General features: G+C 56.1%; 1 protein-coding gene across 1 annotated transcript in view; it reads right to left on the reverse strand.

Moving 5' to 3' along the window:
• The window catches only part of LOC123345053 (zinc finger protein 883-like), a 902,586-nt gene that overhangs the window by 745,382 nt on the left and 152,448 nt on the right, over positions 1–4,756 (reverse strand). The window lies entirely within an intron of this gene.

The following is a 4,756-nucleotide window of genomic DNA, read 5'->3' on the forward strand; positions in this document are numbered from 1 at the left end:
AGCAGCTGCCATCTTCCCGAGGGGCAGAGCCACCTCTCCGTCCCCGCTGGCAGGGAAGCAGCTCCCACCCAGGCCAGAAGGCAGAAGTGCCCAGCCTTCTGGTGAACAAAACCAGCTCCCGGCCCAGGCACCGAGCTGGGAGAGGCCTTGACCAGGCCCAGATGGAGCTGGCTCAGGATGTGGTTTCGCAGACAGGACCCAGCCCAGGAGGGGCGCCGGGCAGGGAGGCTCTGGGGTTTGTTGTGTGGGCAGCAGCGGCCCCAGGAGCCCAGCCCTCATTCCCAGCTGGGGGCATTGCCCTGCCTGGTCACTGAGGATCTTCCAGCCCCCTCAGGCCAGGAGGTGGAAGATCCCTGTCCCAGCACCAGCAGCTCAGCACGGGACAGCAGCAGCGCCTGGGACTCTGGCAGCAGCGACGCTGATGGTCGCTGATGCTTTGTTCCAGGTGAGAAGCCAGGCTGGGCTCAGGGAGGGGTGAGGACGGGGATCTGAACACCCTGGGCCCAGAATCTCTCCCAGTGATATGGTGGGGGGAGGGGTGTCTGGCCTGAGCCACGTGAACCCCAATGACACCAGCAGCAGTTACACAGCTGCCCCTGCAGCAAGGGGAAGTGGGGGTAGGGGCATCAAGTGCAGCTGCCACTTTGTCCCTTGGTGCTCTGGGGCTGGGAGAGTCGGCACCTCCCACGGAGTCCTGGACAGTGGAGGTCTCTGCCATGGGCTTCTGAAGCTGTTGGGGGCTGAAGGCACCTGAGAGGGAGGTGTGGTGCCTGATCTGCCCTGGATGCCTGCGGTGGGAAGGGGGGTCTTTAATCCTGCTCTCCCCACCACGCCCCTGTCCTTCCCCCAAGTGGCAGCAGGCATCACCCTGTTCCCTTCTCTCCCTGGTGCAGGGACCTCCAGGGATTCAGAGGAGGAGGAATGGCTGGACATGTCCACAGATGAAGCTGCTCTCAAGGTCATCAGAGAGCAGCTCCAGTGCAGAGAAAAGGTACAAATGTTCCCCACCTGGGATGGAACCAAGATTGTCCTGTCCCTTCCCAGCATCCCCACCCCCTGCCAAGGGTCTTGTCCCTGATGATCCACCAACCCTAATGGGTCCCTTTTACATTAGTGATGTGAGACCCTCAAAATGGGGGAGTTTGTCCCACAGCAGCTGAGGTCTTCTCCCCCAACAGGCACTGTCCCAGTTCCTGATCCTGCTTGTTTAGGAGTCGTGGGGGATTTGGACACTAGGGGGGTCCCCACAATCCCCCATTGAGGTCTGAGCCCTGGAGCTGGTGTGGGTGGGGCAGGAAGGTCCCTAGCTAACAGGTTCTCTCTCGCTATACCCCACTCCTGGTGGGTACAGGATGAGGGGCAGCAGCTCAGGTTCCTGCAGGCCATCTAACCCGCATGTCTTGCTGGGCAGGACAGAGGGCAGGACACGCTGGAGCTGCGCAGCTGCAAGGCGGCTGTGGTGGAGAGGATTGTGGTGAGTGAGACACGTCATCCGGCAGCTGGAGGGAGGAGAGAGACATGGGATTGGCCGGGGTATCGCCGGGCTAATGGGTGGGGGCTGGGTGGTGTTGGAGGGGGCAGCAGAGGGCAGGGATTCCTGGGGCTGAAGGCTGAGGAGAAGAGAAGGGAGAATTGTGAGATTGGGCAGTGGGGGAATTGTGGGGCTGGAGGGCAGCTGAGACTTCGGGAAGGAATCACATGGTCCCAGCTCGGGAGTCGGGATGGTGCTGAATGGGGGCAGTTTTGACAGAGAGGAGGGAAGAAGGGGATTGAGACTGAGCTGGGCAGGAATTCTGGAAAGGGAACAAGTTTGATGGGCAGGAAGAAATGGGAGGAGCAGGAGGTAGTGGGGGATTCTGCTGGCCATGTGGGGCACTGGCTGTGTAATCTCCTCATTGGGAGGTGTCAATAGGGCCCGAATCTCTCACACTCCTTTGTCTCCTTCACGTCTCACAGGAGCTCATTGAGGAGCTTCCTAAAGACTCTGCACCCAGCGCCATCCTCGCCAACTCCCTGGTTGCAGTGGGCAACCTCAGGTACTGAGACAGCATCCCCCCTCCCCCTGCTGGCTCCGCTAACCCCAGTGCTGCTCAGGCCCAAGGCTGGGAGTCACTGTCCCTCCCACTCCCAGGTCACCTCCCAGGAGTGGATCCTCTGGCAGAGCTGGTGGGGTGGGAAGCTTCACTCTCTCCTGGCTGGGCTGTTCTTTTCACTCCATTAAGGGCAGGTCTACACTATGGGGGAAAATCGATATAAGATACGCAACTTCAGCTACGTGAATAACGTAGCTGAAATCAAAGTATCTGATATCGAATTACTTACCGTCCTCATGGCGTGGGATCGACGTCCGCGGCTCCCCATGTCGACTCCGCCACCGCCGTTCACGTTGGTGGAGTTACGGAGTCGACATGAGCACGTTCGGGGATCAATATATCGCGTCTAGATGAGACGCGATATATCGATCCCCGAGAAATCGATTGCTACCTGCCGATACGGCGGGTAGTGAAGACATACCCTAACATTCCAGGGGCCTTGGGGAGGGGCTCACTCCCGGGCTCAGATACAGGAGGGGCAGCAGGCTCCAGGGAACAGGCGCTATTCCTGTCCTGCCACTGTCTGTCTGTGACACCTTGGCCTTGTCATTCCCTAGCTCAGTGCCTCAGTTTCCATTCTTGCCAGCCTGTGCCTATATCCCTGTGGCTTCGTGTCTGTGTTGGCGACAGTCCCACCCCTGTACTGCACAGTCTATTACCAGCTCCTCTCTCTTGCCAGCACCATGAAACCTTCCCTGGAGCCTGACCTAGAGACCCACCTCTTGCGAGCTGCCCTTCGCTCCATCTCCACCCTAGGCACGGAGAAGGACACCATCAACATCCAGGTACATCCTCCTCCTCCATCCTCCTCCTCTTCCAGAGTGGTCCTTGGTCCCTGCTCCCTTGATTCACTGGAGCTCCAGATTTAGGGGTGGGGTAAGCAGAAATGGAACAAGCTGCAGGGTTGGATCCTTCCCTCAAGAAAGAAAAGAAAGAAAGAAAGAAAGAAAAATCCCCCAGGGAGGGGTAATCCCTGGGGGATTTTTCTTTTTCTTTCTTTCTTTCTTTCTTTCTTTCTTTCTTTCTTTCTTTCTTTCTTCCATAGTTCGTATTTTGCCCAGCAGCCCAGCTTCCATCCATAGCAACTTGGCTGTTTCATACTCTTCTGCCTACAAGGCCCTCTGCAGAGACCTGCTAAGCTCATGGATCAAAGATCCAGGTGTCATCAATTCTTGCTAATTGCCTGCAGTGGGATGTGAAGGAGAGAGGCCAGGATATGTGTTTGGGAGTCTCACCAGTGCTTCCCAGAGACCCCTCTTCCCATCCTGTGGCAGGCGTAGGCCCAGTTTCCCTAACTCTGACCCATGCTTTGCAGGCTCTGCACAAAGTCATGCCAGAGCTCCTGGATGCCGTGCTGGGGAACCTGCTGGCAGAGTCCCCATATGCAGACAGGCTCCACTACATCTTGGAGGTGAGTCCAATAAGGAGGGGTGGGACCCAATTTTACCTCAACTCTTTGGGGGACTGGTAAGGAGAGACTGGAAGATCCATTTTCTACTCTGTCCTCCTAGCTGGGTCCCCAGTGGGGCGTCCTTAGTTGGGGAGGTCAGTGCAATGCAGTGTCAGGTCCTGCTTTCTTGAGGGACAGAGGAAGGAGCTGGGACTTCAAGCCAGAGCTCTGCCTGATTCTCTTGAGCACTAACCACAGGGCCCCTGGCTGTCTTGGGGAGTGAGAGTCTGAAACCCACCCTTCCCTCCTCCTCCCCTTCCCCCTCCCCCAACACACACACCCCATGAGATTCTGGAGATGGTTCTCAGAGAAGAGGCACACACTCCTTCCTAGAGAAACAGAAGGACCCCAGGGAATCAGCCCTTCTCTCTGATATGCTCAGAAATTCCTGGGGGGATTGTGCTCTCAGTGACTCCCTACATCCCACCAAAGATCTTAGTAGCAGGGAAGGGCGAGGGTTCAGCCCCAAATTCTGGCACGAGTCCCAGTGGGGTGAAGCCACAAGTTCCAGCACCCCCCACAGTTCACTTAAAAGCCGCTGGCAGTTCAGATTTGGAGCATAGGGCACCTATTGACTACCCCTGGTCTACTTCATGTTGCTGGCTCCAGTTTCTGGAAGCACACAGAGCAAAAAGATGGTTTGGCATGATGTGTTGGCAGCTGTTCAAACTTCCTGCAATGTGGACAGTCAAGATTTCCTGTGCTGCACTATGAATGAAGGGCTAGACCAGCCACACTTAATAATAGGAGATATACCTATCGCCTAGAACTGGAAGGGACCTTGAAAGTTCATTGAGTCTAGCCCCCTGACTTCACTAGCAGGACTAGAAACTGATTTTTGCCCCAGATTCCTAACTGACCTCCTCAAGGATTGAGCTCATGACCCTAGGTTTAGCAAGCCAACACTCAAGCCACTGAGCTACCCCTCCCACCTTTTGGAGAGTACTAGGAAGTCTGTCATCTAGTTGGTTGGACTCAGATCTGAGTACTGCAGTGTGGATGCTGGAGCCGTGGGTTAAAAAATTCTTAACCTGGGTTTGGCAATCAGTGCAAATGTTCAAGCCATTGTTTCTCAAACCCAGCATCTGCTGACTCAAGTCCCACTAACTCTGGGCTTGCATTGCAGTGTAGACACACCCTATGTCCGTGGGAAAAACTTTCTGTTGCCATATGCAGCACTACATGTGGTCAAAATTTCAAGGAGGTCCTTGGG

Source organism: Mauremys mutica, chromosome 12, assembly GCF_020497125.1.
Source record: "Mauremys mutica isolate MM-2020 ecotype Southern chromosome 12, ASM2049712v1, whole genome shotgun sequence".
NCBI lineage: Eukaryota > Metazoa > Chordata > Testudines > Geoemydidae > Mauremys > Mauremys mutica.